Source organism: Sphaerodactylus townsendi, linkage group LG07 (assembly GCF_021028975.2).
Source record: "Sphaerodactylus townsendi isolate TG3544 linkage group LG07, MPM_Stown_v2.3, whole genome shotgun sequence".
Classification (NCBI taxonomy): domain Eukaryota; kingdom Metazoa; phylum Chordata; class Lepidosauria; order Squamata; family Sphaerodactylidae; genus Sphaerodactylus; species Sphaerodactylus townsendi.
This window is the reverse complement of record NC_059431.1, coordinates 14628236-14654550: the sequence shown is the minus strand read 5'-3', so window position 1 is coordinate 14654550 and position 26315 is coordinate 14628236.

Genomic DNA, 26315 nt, shown 5'->3' with positions numbered 1-26315 from the left:
CCATCTCTACGTTCTTTCTGGGGGAAAATCTGGAAGTGACATAGGGTAGCTCTAACGATCAGTGAGAACACTATGGTTTTACCATAGAGTTCCCAGTGATTCGGACAGCTATCCTATGTTACTTCAAGGGGGGGGGGGGGTCCCCATAGAGGTGTTGTAGTGGAGCATATGAAGTCATACAACCCTACTTCCCCACCCCCCACTGAATGAGTTGTAAATTTAGTGTTGTGTAAGGAGGGTTTTTTCCCCTCAAAAAAACAAAAGGTCAAAGCCAGCACAATCCAAGGATGCAAAAGTGCATCCCTAAAAAAAAGTGCAAATAATATATTGAAAAAGTGTGTGTGTGTGATTGGCCCAAGGTCACACAGCAAGTTTCCATGGCAGAGTATGGATTCAAGCCTGAGTTTTCCAGATCCTAGTTCTAGTGAGAATTTTATTTTATTTTACACATCTAAATAACACATACATAGAAAGATAAAGAAAAGATCCTGATCTAGTTCCCCCTCCCCCTATAATAATAATACTAAATGAAAAGGAAATAAAATATACAAAAACATCTACACATATATATGGTGACTTCCAGTTACCTCACTAAGGATTCAAGCATAAATCTAACTCCATGTTTATAACTAATATCTACATTTTTTTCACTTTTAGCCCTTCTTATAAAGTTGTCTTAATCCAATACGTTGTTTTCGTTTAAGTCTTGAATCCTGCTGTTGTTTCTCTGTTTGTATATGTTTTCAATAAGCAATCCGCAAAGGATTTCCAGTCTTTCCAAAAATTGTCCATATTCTTGTCTCTTATAACCGCCGTTAGCCCTGCCATCTCTGCATACTCTGTGACTTTGATCCGGTCTTGTTTTGTTGGCCCTCCATTTGTATGCATATAAAATACTTGCTGCAGTTTTCATATACATAAAAAGTGTTCTATATTGATCCCAGATCCTAGTTCGAAGTCTTAACCACTACACCCTACTGGCACTCTCTTGTCTAATTTAGCCTTCAGGGGGGGAAAATACCAGGAACAAAGCAAGGACAAGTTATTTTTCTGCTGTATAACAACTCAGGAATTCCTGGACCCAAAATCTTTAAGCAACAACCTGTTGGCAATGTGGCCATCTAATGCTATGTATAAAATGGGGCTATACCAAACTGAAGACACTGCAACAAAACACATTTTGGAAAAGCCAACAAAGCCAGCAGTATAGTTTGCCAGCTTTTGTCTCCCACCCAAATGGTACCATTCTTCTTTTCCACCATCACTTTTGGGGAATTAGAAAATGACAGAGAAAAATGGTTTGCAATAAACAAGCTAATGTTGAAGGTGGAGCGCAAGAGGAGGGAGAACTCAAAAGGCTGTGGATTTGTATACAAAACCGGAGTTAAAGAACAGTGACTCACTGAACTATGTTCTAGCCTTATGAAGCTTAAAGGATTGCAATGCAAACATGCAGAGATCACAGCAGGAAGGAGTGTGAGACAATAAAGGACAATGGACTGATGCCAAAAGTCAGAGAGAGCCAAGATTGTCATCCCCGGCCTGATACTTAAAGATGCTTCAAGAACACAACATGGGATCAACAAGTGGAACCCACAAAACTTTGTGGTATCTTAGAAGAAAAAAGCATCCTCTAGGCATTTGGCTCTTTGGTGCTTCCCTTCCAGCCTACTTTTAGCTGTCCTCCTCACATTTGTAAAGTTCCCCCTTTTGAAATCAAATGTTACAGCTTTGAACTTTGGATATAATTTTCCATGGACATGAGTGCTGAACTTAGTAGAATTGTGGCCACTGTTCCCAACTGGTGGAAGGAGGAGGAGGAGGAGGAGGAGGAGAAAAAGAAGAAGAAGAAGAAGAAGAAGAAGAAGAAGAAGAAGAAGAAGAAGAAGAAGAAGAAGAAGAAGAAGAAGAAGAAGAAGAAGAGGAGGAGGAGGAGGAGGAGGGGGGGGAGATTGGATTTATCCCACCTTTCTCTCCTATAAGGAGATTCAACACAGCTTATAAACTCCTTTCCCTTCCTCTCCCCACAATAGACACCTTGTCAGGTAGGTGGGGCTGAGAGAGTTCTGAGAGAACTGCAACTAGCCCAAGGTCACCCAGTAGGATTCATGCAGAGCATTGGGGAACTGAACCTGGTTCTCCAGATTGGAGTCTGCCACTCATGTGGAGGAGGGGGGAAACAAATCCAGTTCACCAGATTAGAGTCCCCCACTCTTAACCACTACACCACAGTATCTCTCTCGGTGGATAACATGCCTTTAACAATGATAATGTACAGTCATCAAATACATTGGGACACTCTAAATTATGGCACCAGGGGAAACAAAATATATTTAGTAAGCATGAAGAATTCCAAAAAAAAGAGGTTTTGCACATTTGCTCTGGATTTTTGGACCATCAGAACAATGACCTCACCCCCTCTCCCCACCCCACCTAGAGGACACAATACAGTATTAAACAAACAACTGTTCAGAGATCAATTAATTAAAATCTATGCTCGCACCATTCTGAGAAGTAATGAAAAACTTATGCAGAATGATTTTATTCCGAGTCCCTGATAATAAAGGTCAAAATGCCATTTCGCATTAATCATCTGTTTGTGACTCAAGACAGAAATACAGAAAGCCGAAGGAGAGTTATCCAATGAAAGGCAATTCTTGCTGTTCCGATGCATTTTCCCCTCTGACAAATACCCAACGCCTGTGAATAATCTGGTAATAATTGATACATCAAAAAAATAGGATTACGCCAGCAACCCCCTTTAGCTGTTTGGCCAGGGTCTATGCAGGTTGACACATAGACTCTCTCTCCAAATTTGCACCCTGTATTTCTAAAGTACACAGAATAAACACGTATAGACCCTATATGGACACAACTTGTGAAATGGGTAAACTCTGTGCACTAGGAATGAGCTATACAAGGAGACCAGAAATAGGACCATGAGTGATAGTCAATTTTTTTTTCTTCTCCATGCATTTATTATTCCCAAATTCATTGGCTACACAATGGTCATGAATTAGAAAACAAAAACCTAGCCAAAACGAAACCTGCTCGGCTTCACTCTCAGACTGAATGTAGGCATATGGACTCCAAATTAGTGGTTGCTAACAAATCAAGGTGGGAAGAGAAAGGAAAAGAGGAAGACTTGTGATGAGATGGACTGAATCCATAAAGGAAGCCACGGCTCTCAGGGCACTTCCGCACGTGCAGAATAATACACTTTCAATCCACTTTCACAATTGTTTGCAAGTGGATTTTGCTATTCCGCACAGTAAAATTCTGCTGCAAAGTGTACCAAAAGTGGGTTGAAAGTGCATTATTCTGCATGTGCGGAAGTGAATGTTAATGATAGGATGTTTTAATGGACATTGATTCATAGGGTTGCCATGAAACAATTTGACATCCCTTTGTTAGTGTGACCAGACGTCCCGCTTTTAACCAATTTGTCCCGCGTCCCACGGGGTTTTTTAAATGTCCCGATTTTTGGAAGGCTGTCGCATTGCCTTCTGGGGCGCTCTCCTTTTCCTGCCCTGTCACAGGGCGTGAAACAGGGGAGCGCCCCAGAAGACAGTGCAGCAGCCTCCCGCACTGCCGCACTGCCTTCTGGGGCACTCCCGGTTCGCACTGCCTTCTGGGGCGCTCCCGGTTCCCGCCCTGGGGAGTGCCCCAAAAGGCAGTGCACTCCTGCGGCCGCATGTGCGCGTCCCACTTTTAAAAAGTGAAAATCTGGTCACCTTACCCTTAGTGCATGCGCATGCACGCACACACGCACATACACACACAACAAAACAAGCCTTGCCCCCCATATAAACAGTTAACAGCATCTTCCAACTCATGCAATAGCAGTCCAGTGTTTCCAGTCCTGAGCTCCTTCCTGTATTTTAGCTTTCTTTCTCAGAATCTCATTCATGCTGCCGAGCAAGAACAGGATGAACTTTTAGGCCGACATTCCACAAAATAACACAATTAATTCCTTCCTAACTTTTGAGCACAGAGAGGAATCAGCAGATACACTGCCCACATGTTCAAAGTCTCAATGTAACAGGGATCCAGTTTCAGCTTTCTGGTTACAGCTTTGAATCCAACACGGAAAGAAGACAAGAAGAAGGTGCCTCCTGGTTTTGTAAAACCTACCTCATCTCCCTGCAGCGTTCTGCAGGGGCAAGGGGTCACCCCTCCCCCCACAGCTGCAGTGATGCCCGGGGGTCGAAGGGCAGCATGGGTGTGCTTTTTCATCCCTGTGGAGCTCCACGGGGAGAGAAGGTAGGTTTTTAAAAGACAGGAGGCTCCTAAAAGCAACGTCTCCAGCGTGGTGCCATGCGATCCTGTTTTTGAAAAGCCTTGCTCATTGAGCAAGTTTCAAATATAGTATTTCCTCACTGGTTGCGGGGGGGGGAGCACAGTGCTGCATTATTCTGCATGTGCGGAAGGGGCCTGAGTCTTGACGGCTTTGGTTTGGGCTGGGGTGAGGTGAGGTGAGGGAGATAAAGAATGTCCTAACTATAAACACAAGAACTATAATGAAAAACACCAACAAAAAGGCTACAATCACATATGCACATGCTCATGATGATTGGGGTGAGTCCTCCAGTCGATTGTTTAACCTAATTCGGACAGAAGGTAAAAGGCCCCTTCCGCACGTGCAGAATTATCCACTTTCAATCCACTTTCAATGCAATTTGCAGCTGGATTTTACTGTGCAGAATAGCAAAATTCAGTTGCAAACATTTGTGAAAGTGGATTGAAAGTGCATTATTCCGCATTTGCGGAAGAGACCAAAGTATATCTTGCCTCAAAGCTCTGCTGTCCTTGAGGAGAGGAGAGGATATAGAACACTAAACCAACAGGCAGAATTTGCTGATCCTTGGGCCCGGAACAGTTTTCAGCTCTATGCTAGAAGACAGGTACGCTGTTAAGTCAGCCTGCTTGTCAGAAATCCTGGCTGAACCTCACTCCATTGTGTGCTAATAAGCCTAGGCTGCACCAATGCTCCCTCGGGTCTTTGAAAATAATTCACTTGGTGGGAAGAACCTAGGAGACACTGTTAACAACAGCACAGTGACTTCAAGGAAAGCCTGAGAGTTCCAGCAAGGCCTCACCGGCTTGCCCCCATGGAGGACTGCGAATGATCTTTGTACTAGTCTCGCAGCAGGGGTGAATTCATTGGTAAGCATTTTGTCTGAGAATTCAGAGAGTTATAAAAGAATCTGAGAAGCAGTAAAGGAGAATGGGCTAATATCCCAAGATTCGCAGATCACGAACCTGAGATGTTGTAATTGGAACTTACATTGTACTGATGGCTCTTGCGTTTCGCCAGCCATACGGAGGAAATGTTTCTGAAAGCTACTGCGGGATTCTGAATAATAGAACCATAGGCCGTTTCCGCATGGCCACGCTGGGGGTCGGGTCAGATTCAGCATGGCGCTGGCCCAACCCCGGAAGGACCACGTACACGCGAGCGGTCCCGGAAACTACCCCTGGAAAAAAACTGCGCCACGTTAACAGTCGCCCATTATCGACCTACCTTCCCTGCAATTGTCCGGCGCATCGCTGAGGCTTGGGGACACGCCCCCTGCCCTGCACGACTGCTCTGGAGTCACAGGGCAGGGGGGGCATGTTCCCAGGCCTCGGCGATGCGCCAGACGGTCGCAGGGAAGGTAAGTCAATAGGGAAAGGGGGGAGGGATGGCGCCTTCCAGCCGCTGCCGTTCGCACGGCAGCGTTTGGAAGCCGCTGTTTCTCAAAAACCTTGTTTGGGGAGCGAGGTTGAGAAACAGCGGCTTCGCGCCGCTGGGGAGGAGCGAGGGCGGCACGGCTGCAAAGCAGCTGCGCCCCCCTTGCGAACAGCTGCCTGGGGACGGCGTTTTTGCCGTCCCCAGGGCGCTGTTTTTGGCCCATGTGGAAAGGGCCATAGAGTTGGAAGAGATTATAAGGGCCATCCAGTCCAACCCCCTGTCACGAAGGAGGACAACATCAAAGCACTCCTGACAGATGGTCATCCAGCCTCTGCTCAAAAACTTCCAAAGAAGGAGACTCCACCACACTCCAGGGCGTGAAGTGTCTCCTGCCTGTTGTGTTCACACAAGGTGCCTCCAACCCAGGATTGTGCAAAAACATAACTGGTTTAGTGATTTTCAAAAATCCTGGGTTAGGAATAGAATGGCCCTAATTGATCTTGGGAACAGGACCCCCCCCCTCCTAATAACACTGTTTATAACATCTTGCAGATGTTATACTTGGCCTGTGTGGAATTCCATCTCAGTCTATTCTCAGCCTTCCATCCTTCTGAGGTAAATAAAATGAGTACTCAATGGGACTCAAGTGAAGACAACTGAGGAAGGCAATGGCACCCGTAAACATAGCCTGCCTAGCAAACGTTGTGATGTGATGTCACCCCATAGGTCAGGAATGACCCAGTGCTTGCAAAGGGGCATATCTTTACCTTTCATAGGTCGAATCCCCACTACCATCTTAGCCAGGTTTCAGAACACAAACTAACCAGGCTTGAGGGACACCCTCCCCATTGCTTGCATGGCAGATTCAGTTTCTGGAGCTCGTTCTCCCCGTTAATCCGTGTTCCGGCAGGACCTGGTTGCAAGTGGTATAGACCCCATTAACACGGTTCAGAGCTAATCCAAGGAGAGGGATGAAGGTTGAAACCCTGACTTGTTTCCCGCCCTGGATTGTGACATGGAATTCGGGCAACCAATCAGCGCTGAGATGTGCACGCAGCCTTTCCTTGGTTTTGTTTCCACTTTTGCGATCGGCCAGCAGAAGGGGACGCAAACGTTAAAACAGTCAAACGTGTAACTTTGAATCGTTAATGGTTTACACAGCTAACGATTAACTGTTTGCACAGTTAAACAGTCAAACGTTAAACTTTTACCTGCTGGTTTATTTTTATCATGCCCCTACAATGCACATTTCCACAATGGAAAAAGGCCCCGCCCCATCAAGGCACGCCAGCCAATCAGGGGAGACAGGCGTTAGCGAGCTCGCCTGGTAGTGGGGATTGGTAGTGGGGATCTGCAACCGGGTGTGTCTGCTGTGTGCTCGCTGCGGTGGGGAGGGAGAAACTCCGATGAAGAGGACGCGGTTTCACAACGAACAGGTTTGGATCTGTGTGCAAATTTCAAGTGGGAATTCGACCATAGAAAATCTAATGAGTATAGTTTGTAGGGTTATACTTCGGTCTCTTTTCAGAAGTGATTTCCAGTGATTTTCCCCCCCATATAAAAGGCAACTGCCAATCTTGCCATTGATGTGTGGTCTGATAAAGCACTATTGTATTATCCCTTTGATCTTTTCTTTCCTTCCCTACACTTTGCAGCTTAATTAATTACCTCCTTTTTGGTTGCCAGACAGTCCAATCCTCACACTCCTGGTTAATCATGAATTCTTTTTTTCCCCGAGGAAGGGGGCTTTATTTACTGGGTGGTTTCCTGTTTTGCAGATGCAATCGTTTTCACACTTTTCTGACTAGGATATGATTTCAGAGTATCATTATAGCCGCGATAAAAATACATGCAAAGTGAAAAAAAGCAATTAATTGCCCTCCTCATTCGGTCTCCCCCAAACAGCTGACATTATAATTAGCAATCGATATCGCTTGCTACCGTGGCTCAGAGAGAAGAGGATGCAGTTAGGATATAAAAGCCAGGAACAAAAGGAAAATTGAAGATTTTCCATGTTGGAACTTAGGTCTGAGTAAACTGAATCTTGCTGACAGTGAAGGTCACCCCATGGTTTTTAACCCAACCATTTGGTTCACGTGTCTTCATTTGCATATTTGCTTTGGTGGATATGAGTCAGAAGCCCCTTCCGCATGTGCAGAATAATGCACTTCCAGTCCACTTCCACAACTGTTTGCAAGTGGGTTTTGCTATTCCGCACAGTAAAATCCAGCTGCAAAATGCATTGAAAGTGCATTACTCTGCATGTCAGCAAGATTCAGTTTACTCAGATCTAAGTTCCAACTCGGAAAAGTTCCAACTCCGAAAATACTAGAACCAGGGGGCATACATTGAAAATGCTGGGGGGAAGAATTAGGACTAATAAAAGGAAACACTTCTTCACGCAATGTGTGATTGGTGTTTGGAATATGCTGCCACAGGAGGTGATGATGGCTACTAACCTGGATAGCTTTAAAAGGGGCTTGGACAGATTTATGGAGGAGAAGTCGATCTCTGGCTACCAATCTTGATCCTCCTTGATCTCAGATTGCAAATGCCTTAGCAGACCAGGTGCTCGGGAGCAGCAGCAGCAGCAGCAGGCCATTGCTTTCACATCCTGCACGTGAGCTCCCAAAGGCACCTGGTGGGCCACTGCGAGTAGCAGAGTGCTGGACTAGATGGACTCTGGTCTGATCCAGCAGGCTCTTTCTTATGTTCTTATGTGTGAAAGGGGCCTCAGTCTCTTACTTTGAATCTCCTATGGAGTAGTCATAAGTTGGCTGCGACTTGACAGAACTATCCACATGTCATTGCTGGGCATTGGGGATGGAAGGAGTCAAGTTGCCATGAGGCTCCACCCACCATTGGTCCCTTACTCAGGTGACTTACACAATGGAAGCAAATCCTAGGCCCCTTCCGCACAGGCAGAATAATGCACTTTCAATCCACTTTCACAATTGTTTGCAAGTGGGTTTTGCTATTCCGCACAGTACAATTTAGCTGCAAAGTGCACTGAAAATGGATTGAAAGTGCATTATTCTGCACGTGCGGAAGGAGCCAGAGTGGTATAATGATTAAGGTGTTAGAAGATAATCTGGATAGTTACAGAGGGTCGGTATGTTGGTCAGCAGTAGAATAGATACACTGAAATTCAGTAGCACCTTCGAGGCCCTGAAGATTGTAAAGGTATTATCTTTCAAGGGTCAAAGCTCCCTTCCTCAAATACCCTGAAAATCTTGATGGTCTCTAAAGTCCTTCTGGACTTGACTCTAGGGCTGTAATCTTTAAGATCATGGCTGCCTTCTGCCACAAAGCTTGGTAGGAAAGGACCACGAATCAGCTAGTCATTCTGGCTCAGCCTAATTGATCTCTGTTGTTCTGAGGGTTGCAGGCAGAAAAGAAAACTCTGTGGCCATTCAGGATGGAGGGATAAAAACACACAAAATGGATAGTTTCAAAGGACAATGCCAAGATTTAGAGACATAAAAGCAGAGGTGGGATCCAGCAGGTTCTCACAGGTTCCCGAGAGTAGGTTACTAATTATTTGTGTGTGCCGAGAGGGGGTTACTAATTGGTGATTTTGCCACGTGATTTTTGCCTTAGTTATGCCCCTCCTCTCAGCAGTAGCGCGCAGAACTTGAAGCAGTCTAGCAGAAGGTGCACCAGCATGCGTGGCAGCCTGCGCCTGCGTGCATTCATTTCCCGCCCAGGGACTGGCGCAGCAGTTGCGTCCTTGCCACAGCCCCGCCCAGGAATGCCCCGCCCCAGAATGCCTAGCCATGCCCCCATCGTGTCCCGCCCAGCCCCATTGGCACTACGCCACAGTTTGAATCCCACCACCATGGGAACCTGTTAATAAATTTTTTGGATCCCACCACTGTGTAGAAGGATCCACAAAAATTAGGGGGAAAGTACTCCACATGCCAAAATCCCTTCATTGGGGACAGAGAAATAACCTGCCTTGCACACCAGAAGTTCCACATTCAATCTCTGATCTCTCTAGCTTAAAATCCACTATCTGATGTTTGGAGAGTCATTGCTGGTTGGACTCAAGTTTGATGGACAACCAGCTTGAGCCAGGCACTCAAAGCCAGCTTCGTAAAGCTTATCAGATGTCCTCGCTCTCCACCAAATTCCGAGCTGACATCAACAATCCCTTTCAGGACTCATGATCATCCTGCCAGCTCATTTGCATGTCTGATGTGTTGCTGCAAAGATGAAAATGCAGCCCAAACAGCAATGTGAATGGGAAGTGCTGAATCTCTTCTGTGCTTCATTGCCCCTGTTCGTAGCTGCATCTTTTGCAAATGCCAAATTCTGTCCAAAAAAGAGTACTTTTTCCCCCTGATAGAAGTTTCTTAAAGACAGCTGGAGCAAGGTGGGTGGATTACGGCAGTGGTGGGATCCAAAAATTTTAGTAACAGGTTCCCATGGTGGTGGGCTTCAAACAGTGGTGTAGCGCTAATGGGGCTGGGCGGAGCACTGACCGGCCAGTGATGGCAATGGGCATTCAGGGGCAGGGGCATTAATAATTTCTCTGTTACTGTAAAAAACTCTTACTGTAAAAAAAAAGTTCCTAATTTCCAGCTGGTATCTTTCTGTCCATAATTTAAACTCATTATAGCAAACCCTATCGTCTATTGCCAACAGAAACATCTACTTCTCCTCTAATTGACTGCCTGTCAAATACTTAATACTTTCAAATACTTAACTTTGTTTCTAGAAATCAAAAGAAGGATACTTTCCTCAAACAAGGAACTTTACCATGTTTCTAAAACATGTTTTTAAAACAGCCCAACAGGGAGAATTATTCCGTTTTCTACCTTCGCTAATCAGCCACATAGGAAACAACAGGACTTTATGATTTTTGGACCTAATGAAATTTCTAACGGAAAAGCAGACCCAATTAGTAACCCCCTCTCGGCACACACAAATGATTAGTAACCCACTCTTGAGAACTGGTGAGAACCTGCTGGATCCCACCTCTGGATTACGGTACTAGTCTTTTTAGGAAATAAAAATCCTACACTGGGGCACTTTGTGTGCTAGTACCGAATGAGACCTCAGACCTGGTGTATCAGTTACTGGTTTGCATTTGCAGTAGAATAATAGAATCACTGAGTTGGAAAGGGCCTTACAGGCCACCTAGTCCAACCTCCTGCTCAATGCAATGCATAAAGCAGCCCTAACAAGTGTCCATCCAGCTGCTGTTTGAAGACTGCCGATCAGGAGGATCGCAGCGCTTCCCTAAGCAGCCAATTTCACTGCTGAACCACTCTTGCTGTAAAAAAATAAATCCCAACATCCAGCCAGGACCTCTCAGCCTGTCATTTAGACCCACTTATCTGATTATCTGCCCATTATTAGACCTATTATCTGTCTTCCACTGAACGAGTCCTATCCTCTGCTGCCAACAGGAACGGCTCCCTCTTCTAAGTGGAAGCCTTTCGCAGGAAGCTGCCTTCTCCTGAAACAGACCTATCAGCCAATCAAGGTTGGGTATTACCTACTCTTGACTGGCAGCAGCTATCCAGGGTTTCAGGCTCATCGGATCCTTTCAACTGGTGAAGCGAAGGATTGAACCTGGCACCTTCCGAATGCCAATTTTTTCAAATGCCGCCATTAGATGAATGTGTAATTGGTTGACTGATTGACCCTAAAGGCTCATCTTCATCCTGGAGAGAAGAGACTAGTGGGGTGTCGCTGGGTTCTGTCCTGGGTCCAGTGCTATTCAATATTTCAATCAATGACTCGGATGATGGAATAGAGGGCATGCTAATCAGGTGACACCAAATCAGGAGCGGGAGTTAATACCCCAAAGGACTAAGTACAGTGGTGGGATCCAAACATTTTAGTAACAGGTTCCCATGGTGGTGGGATTCAAACTGTGGCGTAGTGCCAATGGGGCTGGGCAGGGCACGACGGGGGCCTGGCAGGGCTTTCTGTGGGTGGGGCATTCCTGGGCGGGGCTGTGGAAAGGATGCAGCCGCTGCGCTGGTCCTTGGGCGGGAAATGAATGCACGCAGGCGCAGGCTGCCACGCACGCCGGTGCACCTCCTGCTAGACTGCTTCAAGTTCTGTGGGCTACTGCTGAGAGGAGGGGCGTAACTAAGGCAAAAATCACATGGCAAAATCACCAATTAGTATCCCCCTCTCGGCACACACAAATAATTAGTAACCTACTCTCGGGAACCTGTGAGAACCTGCTGGATCCCACCTCTGACTAAGTACTAATGACCACCAAAATCAAATCTCCTTTGCTCATTGATTGGGTGTATGCACAGGCCTGCTTCAGTGGTTGGCTTCACCGTTTCTCACCGATGAGCTGGAATGTTGGTGAAGCTTCTATGACATCACAGCAGCACAGTCAGTAAAAGTAGAGGCCTGCTAAGCAAAAGATCAGCTCTTGACTCCTCTCATGCACACACGAAAGATCAAATACTTACAGGTGTGAAGACTATAGACTGGCAGAGTCGACTTGGTCTCTCTCACTCGAGATCAGAGTCAAGACGAATGAATTTGACAGGAAACAAGGAGAAGGCAGCAGCTGTTCTTACACTGCTTTCAAAATAATTGTTTTATAAGAAAGCCCTTGACATGCACTTCTCCACATGAAAGGGTCTTGCATGCTAGGAAAATGAACAGACGCGAGCAGAAGATACAATGCTCACGTTGAGAAACAGTGTGGAAGCTAAAGACAAGCTCCTTCCTGTTTAGAAACTGCCTAGAAGACCCATTGTTTATATTTAATCCACTGTGAACCTGGAGGATGCTGAACGACAAGCTGGGAATTCAGAATTACTCTTTTGCAATGGCCAGAGATGTTAAGGAACTAGCCAGCAGAACTGCCATTGGTCCAGCTCTGCCTTTGGTCAGAACAAAACTCCCTAAGGGGTGTCGGAAAGGGTGTCTTGGTGGTGGTGGAAACTGTCATCAAGTCAAACCGATTTATGGTGATTTTCAAGGCCTTTGAAGCTCGTTTGCCGTTGCCTTCCTCTCCATGGCTAGGCCGGAAGCCAGACTGATTTTAATTCCAGAACAGAGTTCTCAAGATTAGAGTCCAACCGGCTTCCAACCTAGTTACAGGACAGAGACAACATGGATCACCCACTAAGGCAGTGGTGGTGAACCTATGGCACGGGTGCCAGAGGTGGCACTCGGAGCCCTATCTGTGGGCACGCGCAGAGTTCGTCAAGGGGAAGGAGCCCCCCCATCTAGGCTGGCTTGGGCTGCTGGGTTCAATTATTAGCATTAAACCTAAGACCTAGTTTTGGGTAGTGTAGGTAACCCTGTTAAGTGCTGTTAAACCCCGCTGATTTTCATGTGAAGAACTAAAGCGATCCTTTACCTGGGAGTAAGCTCAGTTGCTGGCAACGGGGCTTGCTTCTGAGTAAACCCTCCTAGGGTTGTGATTCGAAGAGTTCCATGGTTGCTTCAAAGCAAAGCCACCGACTACCACCAAGCTTACTCCCGAGTAACGCATGCCTTGGAGCCAACCGTTTTTTCTAAACTAAAACCTCAGTATTCAGGTTAAATTGCCGTGTTGGCACTTTGTGATAAATAAGTGGGCTTTGGGTTGCAATTTGGGCACTCGGTCTCGAAAAGGTTCGCCATCACTGCACTAAGGTAACCTCCGGAGACAGCCGGATCAAGTGCTACTGTTACTGCTTGATCTGATGACAGTGTTTAATATGGCCGATCACAAATTATTGACCCTCTGCCCTCTCAACATGGGGACATGGCTCATTTCACCAAGACTAGGGACAGAGAGTAGATCAAGGGGAGAGTATGTCATTGCAGAACTCCCACAAGGGGCAATTCTCTCTCCAATGTTATTTAACACATACATGCTCCCCTTACCCAGCTGGTGCAGAGTTTCAGGCTAGGTTGCCACCAGTATGCAGATGACAGCCATCTGTCCCTGTTGATGGGTGACCAGATGGACACGGCCCCAGCATTATTGGCCAATTGGAAGCTGTAATGAAATGACTGAGGCAGAGTTGTCTGAAATTAACTCCATCGAAGACGAAGGCCCTGTGTCTGGGCAAGGGAGGCTTGGGATCGAGGTGCCAGCTTCCGGCCCTTGACTGTGTTCAAGTGACACTTGTGTTCGAGTGACACTTGCATCAGCTTGCATGAGAAACTATGGATGCCTCCTTATCTGTGGAAGCACAGGTCAGAAATGTAACCTCACCTAGCTATCCTGCTGTACAAACAGATGGTATGGCACCTTTCTTTCTAGGAGACAGATCTTCAAGAGTCAGTTAAAAGAGGCTTACAACGGGCATCATTGCTCACAGTGGTGGTGAACCTTTGGCATTCCAGATGTTATGGACTACAATTCCCATCAGCCCCATGCCAGCATGGCCAATTTTACCATCTTTCAAGGATGTTGTGTAGGTTCTAGAGCCGTGGTGGCAAACCTTTGGCACTCCAGATGTTATGGACTACAATTCCCTTCAGCCCCATGCCAGCATGGCCAATCTTACCATCTTTCAAGGATGTTGTGTAGGTTCTAGAGCCGTGGTGGCAAACCTTTGGCACTCCAGATGTTATGGACTACAATTCCCATCCGCTCCTGCCAGCATGGCCAATTGACAGGGGCTGATGGGAATTGTAGTCCATAACATCTGGAGTGCCAAAGGTTCACCACCATGGCTCTAGAACCCACACAATGTCCTTGAAAGATAGTAAGATTGGAAAGAGAGGTAATAGTGATCATGAAAGAGAGGTAATAGTGAATCTTGGTCAACCAAATTTCTCAAGCAAGCTCCTCCAACATTACTAAGAAACTCCCCTCCCAATACGACACTTTGGAACCCCACAGTTCCTGGGGGCCAAGTTTGAAAATCACTGAGCAGAGGAATAAGCTTGGGGAAGCTCTGGAAATTAGAAAATGCAAAGCCCCTCTTGATGGATTTGCAAATAATCTTATTAATTTCATGAAATACCACTTGGAGAACATTAATAAAACTTAAAGTTAATTATGCTCGCCCTATGTTCTGCGTGCTGTTCTCCACACTGAAGAATGCTGCCCACTCCAGTGCTAAACTGTGGTTATAATTATGATTCAACTGATCAGACATTTTCCCTAACAATTACATATAATAGATTCTGTTTACAGCAAAAAATATAGCTCGTGCCATTTTGCCACCAGCACTGCTTGCGCCCATAACAATTACGATGCCTGGTCTATTGCAATAAAATAAGATTTTACTAGAGGCAACCCACCCGGCAGTATCATAAAAATGAAGTTAATTTGGGGACTGCAGCATTTATAACCATCTATATTTTGATATTCAACTTAAAACACACTTTTAAAAACAAATTTAACAACCTGAGTTGGAGAACAGCAATTCTTCTTTAAGAAGAAGAGTTTGGATTTCAACCCCACCTTTCTCTCCTGTAAGAAGACTCAAGGTGGCCGACAAGCTCCTTTCCCTTCCTCTTTCTACAACAGACACCATGTGAGGAAGGTGGGGCTGAGAGAGTTCCAAAGAACTGTGACTAGCCCAAGGTCGTCCAGCAGGAATGCAGGAGTGCACAAACACATCTGGTTCACCAGACAGGTGAGGAGTGTGGAATCAAACCCGGTTCTCCAGATTAGAATCCACCTGCTCTTAACCACTACACCACGCTGGCTCTCCAGAAGAACTGACACACAAGCATCGGTAGCATTAGAATGGTCAGAAACAGCTGAGGCATCATTGACGTGCAATCTAACGCCACGGTTTGGCATGGTGAAAATAAAGCTCGGGAGCCTTTGATTAATGTGCTTTCTCCTCCTCATGCACACTGTCAGCCCCAACCAAATGTGTGTGTGTGGGGGGGGGGCAAAAGGGCTTAAGGGAGCAGCACGGCCTTCTGCAGAGGTGGGATCCAGCAGGTTCTCACAGGCTCCCGAGAGTAGGTTACTAATTATTTGTGTGTGCCGAGAAGGGGTTACTATTTGGTGATTTTGCCACGTGATTTTTGCCTTAGTTACGCCCCTCCGCTCCTCAGCAGTAGTGCTCAGAACTTGAAGCTGTCTAACAGGAGGTGCACCGGCGTGTGTGGCAGCCTGTACCTGCGTGCATTCGTTTCCCGCCCAAGGACCGGCGCAGCGGCTGCATCCTTGCCACAGCCCCGCCTAGGAATGCCCTGCCTCCGGAATACCCGGCCATGCCCCCATCGTGCCCCGCCCAGCCCCATTGGCGCTACGCCACAGTTTGAATCCCACCACCATGGGAACCTGTTACTAAAATTTTTGGATCCCACCACTGGCCTTGTGCCAATGCATTTGCCCTCCTCAGGGCACTTCTCCCTACAGAGGGGGTGGATGTGCTGGCAGTTGCCCATTCCACAGCCCCACCACCTCAAAACCCCGACGTCTGGGTTGCAGCAGGGCTGCACAGATGCCCCGCTCAGACACCAGCGTGTGCGTGGGAGGGGGAGGCTGAGATGTTCCTGGGGGCAGAGCCAACAACGTTCAGCTCCCGCCCAGGGTTGAGGGCAAGGAGCGCGATGCCCCAGCCCTCAAACTTACGCCACCAAAAAGGGCTCTTTGGCAACAGGGCATGGGTGTTTCTGGGCTTCTCCCTGTACCCCACACCTCTCACCACTCTTGGAGGTGGTGGGGTGGTGCTGCATTGGTGCCATGTACCTCCACCTTCAGGTCTGAATGGGGCTGCTCGAGAGTATCAGTTATTGCCTGGGTTTAATCAAACAATAGCTTACCAGTTAACAGTAACCAGTTACTAGAGAGCAGCAGTGACATAGGAGGTTAAGAGCAGGTGCACTCTGATCTGGAGGAACCGGGTTTGATTCCCAGCTCTGCCGCCTGAGCTGTGGAGGCTTATCTGGGGAGCCAGATTAGCCTGTACACTCCCACACACGCCTGCTGGGTGACCTCGGTCTAGTCACAGCTTTTCAGAGTTCTCTCAGCCCCACCTATTTCAAAGGGTGTTTGTTGTGAGGGGGGAAGGGCAAGGAGATCGTAAGCCCCTTTGAGTCTCCTGCAGGAGAGAAAGCAGGATATAAATCCAAACTCTTCTTCTTCTTCTTCTAACATGTAGCCTGCTGGGTGACCTTGGGCTAGTCAAATTCTCTCAGAAATCTCTCAGCCCCGCCTATCTCACAAGGTGTCTTTTGTGAAGAAAGGGAAGGAGTTTACAAGCTGCTTTGAGACTCCTTACAGGAGAGAAAAGTGGGGTATAAATCCAAACTCTTCTCTTCTTCTCCACAATATGTCTCAACTGGTACATTGCCATTTCCATTTGCTTCGTCGCCGGCCCAATTTACCACTCTCCTTTGCACAGAAAGTTCAAACTTTAGCCTGTTGATTCAGCTGTAATAGCAAGACATGATTCCCCATGGTTGAACATTGCTTGGCACACAGAAGGTCCTAGGACAGTGGTGGCGAACCTTTGGCACTCCAGATGTTATGGACTACAATTCCTATCAGCCCCTGCCAGCAGGGCCAATTGGCCTTGCTGGCAGGGGCTGATGGGAATTGTAGTCCATAACATCTGGAGTGCCAAAGGTTCGCCACCACTGTCCTAGGATCAATCCCCTGCATCTTCAGTTAAAAGAACCAGGTGATGTGAAGAAGTCTCTGGGATCCCTGACAGGTGCAGCCAGGCCAAGTAAATACGATTGTCAACAATATGGAGGAAGCAATAGTGACCTTGATTGATTGGTAGCCTGACAGAATATAAGGCAATGTGACTTGTTCAGGAAATAACTTACTAGAGGGAAGGTGGGATAAGAAGGGATGGACACTATATCAGTCTGAGGCTCTCCCAACATGGTATATTGGTTAAGAGCAGGTGGATTGTAATCTGGAGAACTGGGCTTGATTCCCCACTCCTCCATCTGAGTGACTGAGGCTTATCTGGTGAAACAGATGTGTTTCTGCACTCCCACATTCCTGCTGGGCCAGAGGCATAGCAAGGGGGGAAAGCGGCCGGTGCACTGGTGCATCCTCTGTCCCCGTCCTGCCCCAGAATGCCCCACCACACCCTCATGTCACACCCCCACAAGGATGCGCACCCAGTGCGTCACACACCTTCCATCCCCCTTGGAGCTACGCCTCTGCCTTGGGCAAGTCACAGTTCTTCGGACCTCTCTCAGCCCCACCTACCTCACAAGGTGTCTGTTGTGGGGAGAGGGAGAGAAAGGAGCTTGCAAGCCACCTTGAGTCTCCTTACAGGAGAGAAAGGTGGGATATAAACCCAAACTCCTCCTCCTCCTCCTTCATGTAGAACAAAGCAGTGGTATGATAGCTTGCCATGACCTGCTTGGACAGTCTGATCTCACCATAACTTGGAAGCTACTTGGGGTTGGCCTTATGTAGTATTTGGATGGGAGATTCTCAAGGAAGTCCAAGGTTGCTACAGCTAGGCAGGCAATGGCTAGCCACCTGCTCATCTCTTTCCTTGCAAACCTTATGGGGTCTTCATAAATCACCTGGGACTTGGCAGCATGACCAACATAGTACTATATCTGAACCATTCTTGAGCATATATAAAACTAGGCCTTTCCCATCAAGGAGCACCCACTGTACTACTGCATCAGAGCATAGAAGTCAATGTGAGCTGGCACAGTTGTCCATTAAGAACAAGCAAACCAGAAGAGTGGCCTACATGAGAAAGCAAGCACAGAAATTTCAGGTATAGGATCTAATGTAGGAATGGAAGAAGGTCATGATCCATATGGACAAGCCAATTTTGAAAAGTTTTCCATGTAGGAAATCAGGATTTGAGCCCTAATATTATGGTGGGTCTGATAAGGAGAATGCCAAACAATCTTTCTGAAAACCCTCGAATCGTCAGTGTGGTAGACTTGATAGATAGCACAGCCAGAAGAACATAATAGATGCTAATTTTTACAAACATACCCAAATCCTGTTGCTTGTTTATGGAGAGGAAAACTGACTTTAAATATTTAAGCTGGTATTTAAGCAACGGCTTTCACTGCTTAATGACTCCACATTTCAATTTAATGGATAGTTATATCGTCTTAGAAGAGTCAAACAAAAGGAAAGAATGCTTTGTTTTGATAGTCTCAGACATCATGCTGGTCAGCAGCACTAATAAAGAGAGGTAATTAGCGGCAGAAAGCTTTTTGACAATGGATGGAGAAATTAAGGACTGGGTGGAACTCTTTGTTTTCTTTTAGCAGTTGTACACAATGGGGAACCGAGAAAGAAGGCGCATACTCTCTGGACAGGCTGTCGCTCAGGGGGAGACCCAGTGGTTGGCAAACAGAACACCCCAGGTTCAGTTCACAACACCCCCATTTAAAAGGGCCAGGATCAAAGGTGGGATCCAGCAGGTTCTCACCAGTTCCCGAGAGTGGGATACTAATTATTTGTGTGTGCCGAGAGGGGGTTACTAATTGGGTCCGCTTTTCCATGCCTCCCCGAGAGGCCTACTGCCTTTGAATGTGAAGGTTCTATATAGCAATTGCGACTAATAATGTAACTCCCTGAACTGGGTTAATCCCTTTTAGGTACTGCAGTTCATTGATTCTCAGCCTTTCGTACCTTTTATCTCACCAGTCTCTATCAAAGAACCTGTGTGTTTCACCATTGCTGTGTTCAGATTTGTCAGTTGATGATGATTTAGAAATGACCTGGTGCAAAAAAAATTGGGGGGGGGGGTCGTGCTGGGGTGGCTGCCCATGGGGGGGCATCCAACTCAGGTTTTTGCCCAGGGCTCAGGTTTGCCTAGCTACGCCTCTGCCCCCTTTGCTGAGGGGGGCTGGCAAGGGAACCTGTTACTAAAATTTTTGGATCCCACCACTGGCCAGGATGTAAGAGACGCCAATTCATGTCTCTCCGGAGCAGCTGCCAGTCTGAGGAGGCAATGGCCATTTATGCACTTGTGGTCTCCTTTGCATTGAGCATACATTTCCTTTGAGTCAGACTCTCAATTATGCACTCATTTTTCCTCTCTTCAGAACTCACCGTGCGCTCAGATCAAAGAATCCCTGTGGTTTCTGAAATCAGTTAAAGTGTGACCTTTTCTCTCTCTTCACAGGCAAAGCAAAGGAGATCAATGTACGTTAAAGTATCTTCAATTTCTCACTCACTTGGCTTCCCCCCTCCCCCACCATACAACAGTAGTTTCTCTCATTCTTCCGGCTACCATTTCAGAAGGATCGGAAGGGCTTTGAAAAAAACCCTAAGTTTTATTGTTGAAATTATTGGCCCTGAAATTGTTCAAAGATGGCAACCACCCCCCCCCCCAAAAAAAAAGTGGCAGGAAACCTCCTGAAATGGAGGTAGGATGGAAATAACAAGAAAGGAGAGGGTGGGCAAAATGGTGGTTTGGTTTGGCTAGGGACACGTTGCAGGGTGGGGGGATCCCTGTGCAAACTAAAAGCTGTAGGAAAACCCCACTGAAAACTAAACAACTGTAGGGTAAATAGTGTATTCATAAATGAACAATGAGTTGGATGAATCAATGGTTTGATTCAGTATAAGGCTCAAACTCAGTTTCAAGTGTGTTCACTTGTCAGGGGTATGAATGGAGCCTCAACATGACAAATCAGATGATTCAAAGATGAGGCTAGTGCACTGGTGGTAGTGCACTGGTGGGTGGAAAGGTTAGATGTCTCTGCTACCAGACTGACCTGTGGTGAGACAGGGAGGCCGGTCTTTAGGAAGCAGTGTTCTACCAGTCCCCCATTAAGGTGCCCTGGCAATACAGGTTAAGATGGATGCCATCTCCATCCCTGTACTGTGTAGCCTATAGAAAAAGGATCTGTCTGGACAAGTCCCTCAGTCCCTCACTGGAATGCATAGCTACACCTTATCTAATGCTATCTGGAGAACAATGGTCAAGCCCTGAGAAATGGCCGCTGTACTCAGCTCACTTGCTCTCTTGCTCACAAAAAAATATCTTAAGTGCCCACCAGGCTGATACACTCAAAGCTTCCTGGCAGCTACTCTTTCCTCTATAATCCTATCCTTTTTCCTGTCTTTTCACCATCTCACTTTGAACTGGAATAACCATGGAATTGTGATTTCATCAATTCCACCCTAAATTTAACCAACTGCTGGATGCTCTCTGGCTTTGAGCCATTAAGCCAACATCCACCCCATCATCCCCTCCCAGGGGACAAGAACTTTCTTTGTTTTAAGAAGATTGGCTTTCTTAACATCGATAGAGGGCTACATTTTCCTATAACTAGGCTGCTCACATTGAAGTCTTTGCCCAATGCGTCTGGATCACCTTTTGGTCTGATTGCACTGTGTGCCAGCTGCTCTGCTCCTCTCCTTGGAACCGAATATGAGTGTTGGAATCTACTTCTGAACTTATTCCTCTACAAGACAGGTAGTTATCAACCCTTTTCACAACAGCCTGCTCTATTCCAGGCTTTCCTCTCACCTCTTTCTAAATCCTAGGACTCTTGAAATCCTTTCTGTGATTGCATGTTTACCTTTGCATGTGTGTAAGTTTATTATTTTATTTCCCAATAAAAATGGTTAAATTTGATTTTCTGACTTGTGGATTTCTCACAAGGATCCACTTTTGTAAACTCCAGGGGCAAAGATCTGTAGTTGGCCCCTCTCGCAAAGCAAAGTTTGATCCCATTAATTCCCCCACCTCAAAGAGACTGACCCTACCATTTTGGGTAACATCTCCTTTTCTCCTCCTCTTCCCATCCCTAATCCCTTATCCTCTGATAAGCTAACTTTTAGATCCCAGCTTATTCATAAGAAAGCTCTCTCAAAATGAAGGCCTCATTCCTTACTTAGCCATTTCCATTTAGGCCACAACCTTGTTGGACTGTGAGTGCTTCAGGAATTTTGAGGAAAAAGTAGAGTTGACAAAAATGGCTGCCATGGTTGCTAGGAGCAATTGCAAAATGGCTACCGTGGTGAATAGGGCCTAAGTGGTGTAATGGTTAAGAGTGGTGGACTCTAATCTGGTGAACCAGGCATGAAGCCTATTGGATGACCTTGAGCTGGTCACAGTTCTTCAGAAGTCTCTCAGCCTCACGTATCTCACAAGGTGGCTGTTGTGGGGAGAGGAAGGGAAGGCAATTGTAAGATGATTTGAAATTCTTTAAGGTAGAGCAAAATGGAGTATAAATACAAACTCCTCTTCTAATCACAAAATGGTGCCATGCACTGGGAAGAAAATTACAATATTAGGGCAAAGTCCAAGTATCTTAGCTTTAAAAAGAGCTAGGACAGATTTATGGAGGAGAAGTCGATCTATGGCTACCAATCTTGATCCTCTGTGATCTCAGATTGCAAATGCCTTAGCAGACCAGGTGCTCAGGAGCAGCAGCAGCAGAAGGCCATTGCTTTCACATCCTGCACGTGAGCTCCCAAAGGCACCTGGTGGGCCACTGCGAGTAGCAGAATGCTGGACTAGATGAACTCTGGTCTGATCCAGCAGGCTAGTTCTTATGTTCTTATCTTCACAGTAGGAATACAGCTGCTTTTAAATTGGTTGTTCCCATAGATAAAAAAGGTGACTCTTCCTGGCCTCTTCTGCAGCAAACTTGCCTGCTGCGTCTTCACCTCACCCCCAGTTTTACTCGCCCTTTGCTCAACCTGCAGATCAACCCAATAGTGACTTTATGCCACAAAGTGGAAAGGCATGTGATGAGAACAAATTGGTTGCTTTTACAATTCCAGTGAACCCAAGTAATCAGATTCCGGTCTAGGATGCGGGAGTTCCAAATCCTGGTTCAACAGTGAACAAAGATCTTTTCGCAGTTATCGCGAATACGACATCTCACGAACATTCCTAATTTCAATATTTAGCCACTTGCAAAGCAACAAGAAATCAGAGTTTGCAAAACAAAGGTCTTTTTTTTAAATGAACTTTTGTCATAATGAATTAATTGGAGCCCGTGAAACATTAATGCACCCGAAGCTGTGAAACTGAAAGCCAGTCTATCAAGTGCAATCCCGAACGCATTTTATTGTGGCTTAATGAACGGATATTGTTAACCAGCCATCAAAGTCTCCCATAATCCAAATCAGAGCTCCATTCAACTAATGAAAACACTTTTTATGCATAATTGTCACAGCCCAAATTAAAAATAAACATCACCATTGATAACACAGTCTTGCCGGAGCGCGTATTATCTCTGCGGCTCCTTAACTCTCACAGAATAACCTTAATAAGCGTGGTATTGTTCAGTAATTAAAAACAAACTACCTCCCAAAATGCGATGTTTATATGATTCCACGAAGAACTGACTCACGGGTGAAGTCAAGTCTCCGACAGAAAACTTGAGACATATTTTTTTTAAATCTCGCAGCTCCGTCAACTACAGTACTTACTGGCTAATGAATAATCTGAAGGATGGGAAAACAGTTTGTGCAGGAAGAGAGCAGGGGCAGAGCAGTATGCTTTACAACTCAGCAGGTGGTACGGAAAACAACCGTGTTTCCAATTTTTTTTCTGAAGTACTGTTATTTCTGCGTGATAACTGCCAACATCAAAATGTTACATAAAGCTGCATTATGCATGACGCCTAGCGATGGACACCCGGAAGATTGCAGTAGCGTTATTCCCCAAGCAAAAGGTTATAAATATATGCGCTCTGATTTAGTCAGAGAGATGCATGTGATTTATTAAGGAGATCCATCCAGGTAGCTGTGGAGTCAAATACACATCTAGACGGCCTGCTCTCTCTTTTTTATGGGGATAGGAATATGAAATGCAATGAATATTCACTGTTCGTGGTTTCCAACGGGAAAATTGCTTGTTGATGGATACAAATGAACACCCTGAATAGAACAACGGGTCTTCACGAAAAGAAGCAGTGACTCCTGCAGATTTCAAGAGGAAGGAGAGTGAAAGAGCCGTGCGTCTGCGAAACAGCGAGCAGTGAAGTGCTTTGACGGTGGAAAAAAATACACGCAATGGCAAGTTGACAAATACTTTGTTAGGGAAGAGCTATAAGGACAAAGAAGCCCATTTAAGCAGTTATATCAGAGGGAGAAAATGTAATCAGAAGCAAACCAAGAAGCGCTTTGAATGGGGAACAATGTGCACATTTAACTACAAACGCTAGCAAGCCAGTCAGTAGTTAGAGAGGGAACAAAAATAACCCACAACAAGATGATTAGCAACTCGACAGTGAACAAGAATAAATAACAAGAAGAGTTGGTTTTTATACACTGCTTTTGTCTACCTTTAAGGTGTCTCAAAGCTGTTTACAATTGCCTTCCCTTTCTCTGCCCACTGTAGACACCTTATGAGGTAGGTGGGACTGAGAGAGTTCTGAGAGAACTGTGATTGGCCCAAGTCACCCAACAGGCTTCATGTGTAGGAATGGGAAACAAATCTAGTTCACCCAGATTAGAGTCTGCCGGTCCCCTCCTGGACTTGGGAATTAAACTCGGTTCTCCAGATTAGAGCCCGCTGCTCTTAACCACTGCACCAGAGCTAAAGAGTTCATGCTAGGATATCCACTAACAAGCAAGATAACCTGAAATCTAGTCATAGACACTAACAAACTGGACAGCACAGATGGAGTGAAAAGGTAAAGACTAATAAACCAGGCAGAAGAAGAACAGTAGGTCTTTCTCCCCTATTTTTCTCTACAACCAGTGTAATTTAGTGGTTAAAAGTAGCAAACTCTTATCTAGAGAATTTGTTTCCCCACTCTTCTACCTGAAGTCTGCTGGGTGACCTTGGGCCAATCACAGTTTTCTCAGAACTCTCTCAGCCCCACTTCCCTCACAAGTTGTGAGGAGAGGAAGGGAAGGAGTTTGTAAGCTGCTCTGTGACTCTTTCCAGGAGAGAAAAGCAGGGTGTAAATCCAAACTCCGCTCCTTCTTTTTGTACTTTAAGGAGCCTCAAAGTGGCTTACAGTCACCTACCCTTTGTTTTGTTTATTATATTTTTACCGCACCCTACTGACTAAAGTCAGGTTCAGGGTGGCCAACAGCATAAAAATCAGAATTAAAATCATAAATATCAGATGAATAATTAAAACCGTAAATAGTACCAAAAATAATGGCACCCTGGTCATGGTTCCCAGGTGATGGGATCATTTCCAAAATCAAAGACATCACATATACCCAGTTTGAGAACTACAAAATGTGGATGGATGGGCATAAAATAGGATTAGAGGGGGGAAATCAAGAAGGGAAAGGAAAAGGGGGGAGATAATGGGATGTCTTCTCACCACAACAAGCACCTTGTGAGATAGATGGGGGTGAGAGAATTCTGAAGAACTGTGACTAGCTCAAGGTCACCCAGCAGGCTTCATGTGGAGGAGTGGGGAAACAAACCTGGTTTACCAGGTTAGACCCTGAACTCATGTGGAGGAGTGGAGAATCAAACCTGGTTCTCCAGATTAGAATCTGCCAGTCTTAACCACTGCATCAAGCTGGAAGCATTTAGACAGAAAACAGCTAAGCACTGGCAAGTCAGGAAGCATCTGAATGAGGAAATAACTACACAGTAAAAGCAAGGAAGCACTTAGATGAGGCATAGCCAGTAGTGTCAGAGAGCCATGTAGCATACTGATTAAGGAAAGATCCACATCTGTGGGTCCATAACTGTGCTAGACTACGTACTACTATGCAATGTACAGTCAGTGGTGGGATCCAAAAATTTTAGTAACAGGTTCCCATGGTGGTGGGATTCAAACTGTGGCGTAGCACCAATGGGGCTGGGCGGGGCACGATGGGGGCGTGGCCTGGCATTCCGGGTGCGGGGCATTCCTGGGCGGGGCTGTGGCAAGGATGCAGCCACTGCGCCAGTCCTTGGGCGGGAAACGAATGCACGCAGGCACAGGCTGCCACGCACGCCGGTGCACCTCCTGCTAGACTGCTTCAAGTTCTGCATGCTACTGCTGAGAGGAGGGGTGTAACTAAGGCAAAAATCATGTGGCAAAATCACCAATTAGTAACCCTCTCTCGGCACACATAAATAATTAGTAACCTACTCTCGGGAACCTGTGAGAACCTGCTGGATCCCACCTCTGAATGTACTCCTTCAGAAAAACCCATTTTTGTTGTGTATTACAAAGCTGAATCAGGGCCATGAGTGACCCACCATATCCCCACATCCATCATCTCAAAGCACTGAGAAACGTAGCACATTTTTCCTCCACCTGTGAATCCAACCGTCAGTTTACAATGGAAGCGAAACAAAGAGCCCCACCATGTCTCTCTATGGCTCAGCCATTTGGAAAGACAAACCAAGTAAGATAAAAAGTTTGCAAAAAAGAAGGTCCATGTTGCATTAATGTATAATAATTCTCCAGCAAGTTTTGAGCTTATAAGGAGGAAGATGATTGTGTGAACAAGCTCTTAATGTTCTGACGTAACTCCCTTCTGCAAAGACTTCTGGCTTGGAGAACCACTTCCTCCAGCAAGAGATTCTCCAGTAGAGGGAGGGAGGGAAGGAAGGAAGAAGAGGAGGAGGAGTTTGGAATTACATCCCACCTTTCTCTCCTGTAAAGAGTTGTTGCTGGATCCAGGGGCATACTGCCCAGGGGGACATATGGAGTCAAATGTCCCCAGACTGTGACCATTCAGTCACGTGGGGGTGTGTGGGAAATCACCCCCAACCCCTCCTCCTTCTCTGATGACCTGGTGCAAAAATAAATTGTGCGACCGTGGTCAGGGAGAGCGGCCACTCATACGGGGGCAGGGGGACCCCCCTGGAACACTCAG